Raw genomic sequence first — 12457 nt, 5'->3', positions numbered from 1 at the left:
ATTCCTTATCTTAAGACCTTCAATTAAGAACATTCAAGAAGTAAAATTTTACAAAATAACAACTTTGATTTCTAGTTTCATAGACTAAGGAAATAAGTACTTGATCTTACTATGATGCCAGTTTCTTTGATACTTGAAATGAACTAAAATATGATCATGTACATCATTTTAATATTGAACTTGTAAAATGTGTCTTTTAGTGCAATCAATTCATGTTAATTTAAACAATTAATGATATCTTTCTATAATTTTATGCACTTTCCTAAATTTACATGCCTATTCAATTACTTCAATAAATTCCTTATCTTAAGACCTTCAATTTATAGCATATCATCAATATGTGCATGCTAATTTATTTATTTGTCATTTATTATTTATTAATCACATGATACTTTCATGGAGCATTATAGTGATATGCATTACTACATTTCTTTTTGTGGAAACACAAATCTACACTACACTTTTTATGTCCTTAAAAAACTTGTTCTCTTTAAAAAATCCTCATAAACTTCATGTGAAAGTTGAAAGAAGAAACTTATGAGGTCTTCAAAGGTAGGCATCCTAATTTAGGATTCAATAAATCATTAAATGTTATATATGATGATGTATGTCACGAAAATTTATTGTTGTTATGTATGTCTAGCAAAGAATGTCTTCTTAACATGCACATTGGGAGGAGGGATATTCTTGCTCCAAGATCTTAACACATTTTCTCTCTTTTAACTCCTACAAAGATATCAAGCATGAATCAAGCTAATGTTTATAGGTTTGGGAGCACCTATGTGACAACCATTTTTGCTAATTCCCCTTATAAATAAATTGTCATGAATTGTAATTCATGGAAATAATATGGAAATTATGTTACAATGGTTTTCTTTGGTTAATTCACATCTTCAATTTTTCTAGGTTATCTGAAAGCATTATAAGTCAAAGGTGGTTCATAATATGCATGAATTCAAGTGGTTCAAAAAATTCTAATAAACCATGGTTTCAAGTGGTTTTCAATAATTTGCATCGTTTCAAGTGGTTTTATTTAGTTGTTGTTGCATCTCAATTTTTAACTACATGGTGTTACTTTTAATGCTTATTTTATCTTAGTTTTATCATTTCATTATCCATTTGTTTCTTGTTTTCAATCATATTTCCTAATGCATACAATATGGAGCAAGTAATATGAAAATTGAGACAACCTGAATTACCTATATTTGCATGAATTTCTTGAATTGCATAATCTTCTTGTTCTCCGAATGTCGGTCATATTTTTCTCATTCTTTCTCTAGATTTTTCTCACATTTACAAAAGACATGGGAAATTTATTCCCTTTTCTAGATCCAAATATCCAATTTCCCATGTTTTTTGTAAATTCTTATGTAATTTTCACATAAGAATCCACAAGAATTCTGGTGTGAATTCTTATTGTGATATTTCTATATGAATGAATCTTTGTTGTTATTTTTTCTACATTCAAATTTAGAATTTCTTTTTTGGGTTGTCAGCAGTTTCTCTATTGGGTTATAAGCTTGATCAAGCTTATAATCCATAGCATTTAACATAAATGGCATTAATAAAGGTTGGCGAACAATTGGTGTGCGATTAGCTTTTTAATGGATTGATCGAGCCACTGGTTAACCACCTTCATGGCTTGATTAAGGATTTCTTTAACACTCGATCGAGCTATCGAAATTTTTAAATCAAGCACTCGATCAAATTTTTTAAGTACTCAATCAAGCACACAAGGTCCTAAAAATCACAGTTTAAGCACCTCTTCTCCAGATTTCTTTGCAACCCAATTTTGTACCCTAGCCAATTTGGGGCAGAATTTGTCCTCAAGTGATGGAGTTGATCATGTTGGATCGTGAAAGAATCCTTTATTGATCAAATTCATATGATATTTTTCATCTATTGTTTTTTAAACATAATGCTTAAATTCTTTTTGGACAATTTCAAAGGGGATGAATAAAAAATCAATGACAAAAAATATACACAACAAAAATATTTCAAAAAATACCACTAGCTTCATTTATGAGTAGTCTTCAGAAGGGTACTCTTGGTTTTCCAATTTATTAAAGAGTTGAAAAATCTTATGCGAGCACATGTGTCTACAAAATGCAATTGAAATATTACTTTGCCAACTTCGAAAAATAATAAAAAAATATAATTTTGCATAAAAAAAATTAAATTTTACTATGAAAAACTTATTTCGCTTTGTGTAGATCATGATTATATATATATATATATATATATATATATATATATATATATATTAGAAATTACACAGTTTAGACTAAGTTATGCTATGTCAACACACAGATACCTCTTAAGATGTGTGAAAATTTGCAAGGACAAGTATTTCATTTAATGGAAAATTGAGAGATTATACGACACTAATTTTTTTTGAAAAAAATATCATTAGGAAAAAATACATTTATCCACATATATTTTTTTTTATTATGAATCAAAATTCACAATGCTTATTGTTACAGGGAAAAGTGTCTATTTAGAACTGCTCTATCCCACTAAGGTGTGACAGCTGCCTTAGAAACAAACAGAGAAAAACTACTTTTGTTTTTCCTTTATGAATTATAGATAGAGAGGAACAGAAAGACCAACCTCTGTCTTGCGCTTATCCTTCGATTTGATCCCTCTCTTCTTTGATAGTCCTCAACTACCTGCTCCCTTGTACGCCCAGCTTCACAAAGTGCCTATAAGATCACAGAAGCATAGCACTATACAAAGACATGGATCTATAATCATAAACAATCTAGGATCATATGTAAATTGGCCATACAAATGTAACAAGCATCAATGATACAAAAGCATGGAGGAAAACTCAAATAGCTTTTATTGATAAACAAGAAAAGAGCCAGGAGGAGTTACAACTAGTTGTTCCGACCTAGCATCAACCTCCCAGCAAAGAAGCCCCTCTTCACCTCAAACAAAACTTAGATCACCCAACAATCTGATGTTTGTCTCAGAAAACCAACAACAATTCCTTACAATATGCAAAATTCCAGCCTCTGGATCTCTGGGATGAGGGATCCATATATAGATATCTGTAAGGGGAATGAGTCAGCTTGTGATTTGATTAGTGTCTTCTCTCTGATAGTTCTTGCTTCCACTTGGAGACTGATGGCCTCTTACTCATCCTTGGTCGAATTCAGTGAGGCAAGTGTCACAGGAGAAGATTCTGGAAGCTTCCATTGCCTCTCACCTCGCGGAATGACACTGCCATTTGTCATTTCTCACCCATCGCACCCCACAGAAGGGACTTTTGAAATGCAACGCACCCTCACAGTGTATTTAGGTGAGATGCAGTGCACTTAGCTAGTGGAGCAGCTGCAATGATCCCGTTTTGACCAATTTTGAGTAGTTTCTCATGGAGAACTTCTGGGAGAAGCTGTAATCTGTTGACCTTGTTCCTTTAGGGGTTAGAACAACACTTTTAGGGACTTAGGAGCCCTTGATTTATGGACATTTAATGCTTGGGGTTGCAGGGCCCAAAAATGTCTATAACAGTTGCCCCCTAAAGTATGAGGCCGTTAATCTTTTGGTGTCGGGTGAAATGCTTTATTATGAGGATCCGAAGTTCTTTCAATGCTGGGAGGAGACCTGTAATAAGATACAATACAATACATTATCTTCATACTATTTTCATGATCTAGCTAAGGCGGGCATTCCCATGCTCAACTTTATAAATTCATTGTCATGTACATAGGACAGATAATCGTCTGAGTGTAGACTGATGATTCTGATAGAGCCATCATCCTTTTAAGTGGATGATTATCTGTGCAGCAATGATGTACATTTAATGTCTTTATTTCCCTGAATATGTATATCGCAGCCCGGATGGATGAAACTAGATCCGGGGTCTTCAATCTCGTCCGATCTTCACTCGAAGTACAAGTCAATCCATGTGAGAAATGTTCTGAAGTTGAACATGGAAAGACATTGCTTGATTACCAGTCAATGATGTAAACTGTTAACAAGCGCGAGAGGAATCACCGATAATGATAATGACCCTCAAGGTACTGCAGTACAATTCAAGTGGTGTGAATAAAGGACTTGGCGTCGAACACCACGCAAAATCTTTCGGTCGAAGGCCATTGATGTGAACCTATCGCCGGAAGTGAGAAACTTCCCATTGAGGCATGCAAGCTTCAAAGTACTGAATGGGGTGTTCCTAGATCAACTTCTTGGATAATGAGTTGATGTCGACAAGAAGTGATCTGTCACAGGAGGGCCTTAATGAATCCCACATCAATGACACGGAATGGAGCAAATGATTTTAATGGAGGTGAAAATGATCTGGTGATATAAGGTTCAGGGTGGTGGTCATGAAAGAATGGAGTATAATGTATGGTAGTGGGTGAGACACAGGTGAATTCTCTGAATGACTTCTCTTGAACATATCGGCGACACTGATGTGATGGATTGGTAGCATTAACCCCAAATGTGGATGGTATGGCGTGACCATGGTGATGTGACCGGTGAATGAAACAACCCAACCCGACTCGGACATGGAGCAGAAGTGTCATGTTCAAGAGCGACTTGCTACCAACAAAGTTTCTTTAAGTTTTCTTCCCAATTTTTCCCCAGTCATTCTTGACCAGTACCTCTTTATTTTTTTCAAGCTTGAGGAGGATAACATATGCTTTTTCTATAATTTTCCCTTCGGGCAAACCCATCTCTATGTTTTAACAAGCCTAGCGATAGTGAAACTCGTTCTCGTCTATAGACAAGTTTGTCGCTATTAATTTTTTTTAACGAGTTTAACAACAAAGATAACTCAGTCCTTTTCAATTTTAGAGAGTATGAAAAGGAACATAAAGGTAACTCCAAAATTCCTTTTTCGTCATCTAATCCCTTAAGTCCGAAAAAGTATAAAACAATACAGAAGGGATGAATTTTCGATACTTTTAACGAGCCGAACAAAACAAGCGCTCGATCTTTTTGTGTAATAATCCCTCAGGTCCAAAAAGATTAAAATCTAGAGGAGGGATAGCACTTCCTGTCCCTTTAACGAGCTGGAGAGGCCAATGGCTCGGCAATCTTTTCATATTTTACGAGTCAGTTGAAAAGAGCTTAAAGGAGACTCATCTTTTGAGGAACGAGTGATAAAACGGGTAATAGCTGATTCCAGGTAAGGTTTGGAATTTTCCAATCACGGCAGTGTCACAAGGATGGCTAGTGAAATCACTCTTCGCAACTATTCCTCAAAATGGGTAAACAATCAAATGGAGGTGAATGATCGGCCAATGAAAAATTGGAGGTGACGGTGCAAACACGAACAAGGCTTTAATGGCTGAAGTACTACATTCACGATGGTTATTTATCGGGGAATAGTTCATTTTTTAATGAGCTTAAACGCGGGTGGAAACATTTGCTCATGTCTTATGTTTATTTTTTAATGAGCTTGAACTATGTGCTAAAACTGCTCGATTAATCCAGTCGTGTGATAAGAATGTCTCATATAAAACGGAAACTTTTAGAGTTTTGCCCCACATCCTTTCTTTATGCAAGTTAGGAGACGACCAATTCTACGAGTTTAAAGGGTTAGAGGTCCTAAAAATTTAAAAAAATAAATAGTCGTTCTTCGCTTGCACGCCAAAAGGTTGGCATGCCCCCAGGTATAAAACAGAGTTTCAAGGTTACCCCTTCTTTAGTCCGTTAAAACATTTGTTTTACTGAGAGAGGCCTACCTCTTACAGGTTACCAAAGATTGCTCCATTTACAGCGCAAACAAAACACTTCTTCAGCGATGTCTACTGAAATAGACAAAGGTGAGTGAAGGAGGCTACTCCACTCACATAACTTTGACAAGAGAATCTTGTTCTAGAATAACCCCCTCTTCCAATCACGGACGGGGGTACAGACTAGTCATCTTCTTTCGCGGAAACCTACTCTATACCCGAAGTTTTCCTGCTGAAGCAGACCAGGGTGCATGCCCCCTGGGTTTCAGTCATTTCCCCTCGAATCACTCGTGCTCATTGGGAGGACGGACTGGAGATTGAGACATTTCTTGCATGAAAAGACCATTCAGGGATGGTATATGACTATTTGCTCTGTATGATCTGGGAAATGAAAGCTGGTCTACGAGCTTGACCACTATTCCTTCGTGTGGAAAACACATTACTCTAAAGAGTGAGGAGACAATTGCTCCCATGCAATAAATATAGTCTCATCCAAGGAGTAGATTGTAATCCAGGGGTCCTTGGACTACCATTACGTTCATGTGAACGGTTTTCCCTCTCAATGTTATGGGCACATTGGGAAGGATCCCTAACGGTCGGCTGGTTCCTTTATCAAAGCCTGTTAGATTTCTCATCTCAGGCAAAAGCGATGGCGAACCAAGCGCTTTCCAAGCAGTTGAGGAAAGGATACTCACAGAATCCCCTTCATCTATGATGGTACCAACCATAACCATTCTATATATTTGAACGATGATTTGGAATGGTACACTAGCCAGTAAGCGGGGTCTGCCTAGTTGATTCCAGTCGAAGGAGACAACTAGGTTTCTTGGAGGTGGGACTGAATAGACGGCCGGGTACGACTCTGACGAACTTCCTTCCTACGGTAAAGGAATGGGTAAATTGCCCCCATGTTCGTTGGAGTCTGTGCTTATGAAAAGAATTTGGACGGTGTCATCCTTGTTCTCTTCAGTGATTGTATCATCTGAAGATGGAACCTCTGAAGGCAAGACCGGGTCAACTGCCGCCTCGACCTTTTGACTCTCGTCTGGTATGGATTCAGATGGTTTATCTTCAATGATAGATGCTTTAGCCGACCACCTGAGCAGGCCAGCCAGGTTTTCAACTAGTGACGGACTCGACAAGAGTTTTTTATATCCAGGAGGAAGTCGTAACGGTGAAACCGGACGATCATCCAAAACTCTTTTAGCTTCGTCTAAGAAGGGACAACAGTGGATGGCATGATCGCCTTCACACAGTTTACAAGGAAATCTATATTTTCCTTTTTGTCCTGGGGCTTCACTTTCACTAGTTGACGGTGTGTTTTCAACATGATCATCAGAGGTTGACGACACTGGGTTGTGCAAACGAGGAGACCAGTCCCTTAAGATCTGAGGGATGTAAGGACAATATCTGTGATAGTGGTCTCCTTTTCAAATGACACATGGCGATTTAGGCCTGGTCGGTGCAGTGTGTGTATTTTCGTTAGACGACACTCGTTTGCCCCCATTCGCTTTTGGCTCCTTCTTCTTCTTTTCCTTCTTCTCCTTAGGTACTTGATTTTTGGCTTTACCAGCCCCATCAAGCGAAAAGGAAGGAGGGGAGGAAGAATTAGAGGAAGTAGAAGGTTGGTGGGTAACTCTGGACTCGTCTAATTGCTGATTCGATTGTTCAGGAATTGTGGTGTTCTGAACGACGGAGGTTGAGAAGAGCCATACAGGCAAACCAATTGTCAGTCCTGGAAGCAAAAATGTGGCCATATCGGGTGCACCAACATCTCCCCAAGAGGAGAAGGGACTAGGATTTCCTCCAAGGGGAATTCCTTGGTCGGTGGATTCCATTTTCTCAACTCAAGATCAACGTAGGAAAGGGCAATGAATATTCCGTTTAAAATAAATTTTAGACGCTTTGACACAACTTGTTTTTTCAATTTTTAAGAGTTGAGAAAAAACAAAAGATGACTCTAGTCTCCTTCGATTTTTAATGAGCCTGAAGTGACAAGCGCTCAGATGGACCTTTTTTGTTAAGGAGTCTGAAAAGGAACGAAAGGGACTGCTCTGTAAATCTAGGTAGAGGGAGTACCAAACCAATCGCAAAACTGCAGAATACTTTTTACGGTACGGCAGTCAATCTTCTCGAATGATGTGTTCAGTGCATTGCGATCGATAGGGCGGTAGACATGGCTTCCTATGGATAAAGGATTAATCCTATTGGGGTCTCTCAAAATATACTCGACGGTACGTGGGAGCACAAGTCCATACTGACACTTATCGTCTCAAAGTGGAGGAATCACCCAACCATCAGTGAGAACAACAGTTACCAGGATTTACGACGCCGGAATACGTCTCTAGCCTAGACTTCTAAATGTTGTGCGTTAAGTTCCAAAGCGTTGTTAGATTCATTGAATTTATTTTAAGTTGATCTTGTTTATGAAGTTTTCCTTTTGGGTTCACCACGAGATGTAGATGTAATTCCTAAAATGCAATCTAAGATGATAAACAAACTTTTTATCTTCTTTATGCAATGAAAATCCTAGCTACTAGGGAAAAGAAAGACAGAATATTTTCACAAAGAGCAAAGAGCACACTCTAAATGCACTTTCCTAAATCAAGCCAATCAGACTGTCTATATGTAAATGCACATGCATGTATTTGTTTTCGACTTTCTTAATATATGAATGCTAAAAATAAAGTTGATGTACAACTCTGAATTTCTTCTCAAGCGACAAATATCAACAAGCTTCTTTCAAAATAAAAAAATGGAGACGATTACAACACCTTATGATTTTGAAACGAATACTTGTTCTCGACACTAGAAAATTACAAATTCAAACCAAAAGCAATAGTAACAGGATAATCGACCATCAACAGCAATCAAACTCTTTCCTACGATTGAAGTCGACACTTGCGACAGATTCAAATCAAAGGACGACAGTACAATTATGCTACTTTTGCAAAGGAAAACTGTAAACGACTCAACAAACACACAAAAACATCTATAGTTATTTTGTACAAAGGAGGTGGAATAACAGTAAGGAAAAGGGGTTTCAAACAGACATATATTGATCACATGCAACAAAATTCAGGAATAGAACTGGAAAGAATGAACCACAGAAGCCACAGCTGCACGGAGCTAGTCTGATCAGCGCACCTGTAACACAGAGAATCTGAAATGCAGCGCAGGTTGCCCACTCGGGAAGTGCGCTGAAATTCAGAATCTCTGAATAGTACCTGCGCTGGGCCAGAAACGAGACTCTGTTCGGGTTCTGGGTCACAGTTTACAGTTCAGTTCTTGGGTTTTGGCCGAGCAAAAAGCAATTAGTAATGCAACAATCAGGGGTAGATCTAAGGAGGATCTAAGAGCTATCACAAGGGCAATCAGATAGTTTGTGAATCAGTTGTTTAAATCATAAACAGATCCAGTAGATGGATTGAAGTAGCAGCTATCTACTTTTCATTTGTTATGGCAAATGCAGTTTGAATGCTACTTGTAAGTTTATGAAATAGACAACAAAGAATGATAAACAAACAAACTAATTAGCTCCCCAGCGGAGTCGCCATTTTGTTACAGGGAAAAGTGTCTATTTAGAACTACTCTATCCCACTAAGGTGTGACAGATGCCTTAGAAACAAACAGAGAAAAACTACTTTTGTTTTTCCTTTATGAATTATAGATAGAGAGGAACAGAAAGACCAACCTCTGTCTTGCGCTTATCCTTCGATTCGATCCCTCTCTTCTTTGATAGTCCTCAACTACCTGCTCCCTTGCACGCCCAACTTCACAAAGTACCTGTAAGATCACAGAAGCATAGCACTATACAAAGACATGGATCTATAATCATAAACAATCTAGGATCAGATATAAATTGACCATACAAATGTAACAAGCATCAATGATACAAAAGCATGGTGGAAAATTCAAATAGCTTTTATTGATAAACAAGAAAAGAGCCAGGAGGAGTTACAACCAGTTGTTCCGACCCAGCATCAACCTCCCAGCAAAGAAGCCCCTCTTCACCTCAAACAAAACTTAGATCACCCAACAATCTGATGTTTGTCTCAGAAAACCAACAGCAATTCCTTACAATATGAAAAATTCCAGCCTCTGGATCTCTGGGATGAGGGATCCATATATAGATATCTGTAAGGGGAATGAGTCAGCTTGTGATTTGATTAGTGTCTTCTCTCTGATAGTTCTTGCTTCCACTTGGAGACTAATGGCCTCTTACTCATCCTTGGTCGAATTCAGTGAGGCAAGTGTCACAGGAGAAGATTCTGGAAGCTTCCATTGCCTCTCCACCTCGCGGAATGACACTGCCATTTGTCATTTCTCACCCATCGCACCCCACAGAAGGGATTTTTGAAATGCAACGCACCCTCACAGTGTATTTAGGTGAGATGCAACGCACTTAGCCAGTGGAGCAGCTGCAATGATCCTGTTTTGACCAATTCTGAGTAGTTTCTCATGGAGAACTTCTGGGAGAAGCTGTAATCTGTTGACCTTGTTCCTTTAGGGGTTAGAACAACACTTTTAGGGACTTAGGAGCCCTTGATTTATGGACATTTCATGCTTGGGGTTGTAGGGCCCAAAAATGTCTATAACACTCATATGAATTTTGAGGGCTTCAATTCAATAAAAGAGGAAAATTATGAAATTTCATTACCAAATTTGGCCCAAAAGTGTAACCCATCTTCATGCATTCAGACACATGCTAGAACTAATGCATGAGTTTACCTTTAGTTCATTTTGGATGTAGAGACCCAAAGGAAGTGAAGCAATGCTAGCTGGTTTCAATCAATCGAGATATAATCAGACTTAACAATACAACCAACCTAGTCAAGGAAAAGTAATGGTGGCTAGAGGTTAGGGGGACTAGCCAAAGGAAGAGGAGGATTTGGAAGAGGTCAGGGAACATCTTTTTTCTACAGTTTTGGTTAGCACAAACATATTGTGCGAGATTTTCCTAACCCCTATTGTACATGTACATATTGTTTGGAATTGGATCATTCAACTAAGAATTTCCTACAATTTATTCCTAAATGTCAAGAGAAGAAGGGGCCAAATGCGTAGATGATATCTATCGAGCCCCATAGAGACCAAAAACAGGTTGGCATGAAAACTTTGGGAGGTTTCAGAACTAGATTGGATGTTGCTAAGCCTATAACTCAATAGTCGCAATGGGTTAGAAGGACGCTTGAAACCCCTCCAAAGTTTTATCCTATTCGAGGAAAATCAACGTACAAGGAATTGAGAAGGGAGATAGTTGCCAGAGAATGGGACAAAATAGATATTGTTTGAGAAGTTGAAATGCCAAATATCTATTAGCACTATTTTTTGCATTTCCAAAATCTAAAAATTTCTTTGAAAAATTCAGCTCTATCTTGGCTTGGTTCAATTACTTTTGAAGTCTAAGAGGAAATTCATGTTAAAACACCTTTAAATTAGTTTGGGTTACAAGTCAATAAATTTTTTATGGATAGAGAAGTATCTTAAGATTTTGTGTAAATTAATGACCAATGCAAATTTTAAATGTAATCCAAACTAAGTTTCATTTTATAAGCCAATATAAGTTTCATTTTGTAGGGGCGCTACGAAATGATTTTCTAGCGCTGACAACACTCTATTTTTTCCATGTTTTGGACATTGTCTTCAAGAGCAGCGTTTGAACAATTCAAAATGAATGTTTGAAAAATAACAGAGGCTATTGTTTGGAACTGGATTATTTACAAAAAACTCTTTCAATTTGTACACAAGTGACATGGCTTGGAATATATGAAGGAATCTTTGCAACCCATTTTTCTAGATTTAAATATTTAATGATTTCTTGTTTTATTCATTAAATTTGGGCGTAGTTTTTGAGAAGGTGGTGATTAATTTCAAAAACCCAAAAGAGGTTTTTTTTAGGAACGGGATAATTTACAAAAATGGCTTTGAGGTTTTGCACATCTATTATCGTTTGAGTGATTTGAATGGATATTTGAAGCCTATTTTTCAAAAATTCGCTAGATTTAATTTTTCTATTTTTAGAAAAACATCCAATCAAATTTTAGTTGGAGAGCCACCTCGTCAGTTCAACTTGAAAAAAAACTAAAGATGGATTAGGAGGTTTTAAGATCCAATTTTTTTGGATCTTTTTATGATATGTATATATTTTTATTATTTCGTATTAAAAACTTTCTAGAAATTACGAATCTCAAAACTTATGTAATTTTTGTATAAATTAGAGGAATTGTAATAGATCAGGGTTGGTTCTTGGTAGAAGAAAAGACTATATTGTGTATATTTGGTTTCTTGATGTTAATGGAAAATCCAAGATAGAATTTCTTGATGTGCTTATCAGAGATTCTATTGGTAATGTCTACCAGTCAGTCCTCCTAGTGCTATTCATTTTCTTTGTAATTCTCATGATTATTAGCTCTTCATATTTGAAAAAGATCTATAAATAAGTAGAATTCATATACTTAGATTCTCTCTTGTTTTTTGTTTCAAATATTTCATTTTTATCCTCTAAAGTTTCACAAAATTCAATTGTTGCTTTGTGTAATGGATTGTTTCCTCCTTCTACTCACTAGCTAGATATTTTGAAAGTCTAAAGTGGACATTGTCTTATGCCTTTGATCCCTATATATCTTTCCACCAGTTCTTGGAAATTTCATTGAGATCAACCTTATGACTCCATGCCCAATGGTCCAATTTTCCATTCTCCAACCAATTTGTTATTAATCATACTTGATTTGGCCACTAAGCATATTTAAGACCTATTACTATTG

This window comes from Pinus tabuliformis, chromosome 8 (assembly GCF_031772625.1).
Source record: "Pinus tabuliformis cultivar Carrire ecotype Pingquan chromosome 8, CPIR1, whole genome shotgun sequence".
Taxonomy (NCBI): Eukaryota; Viridiplantae; Streptophyta; class Pinopsida; order Pinales; family Pinaceae; genus Pinus; species Pinus tabuliformis.
This window is presented reverse-complemented; position numbering follows the sequence as displayed.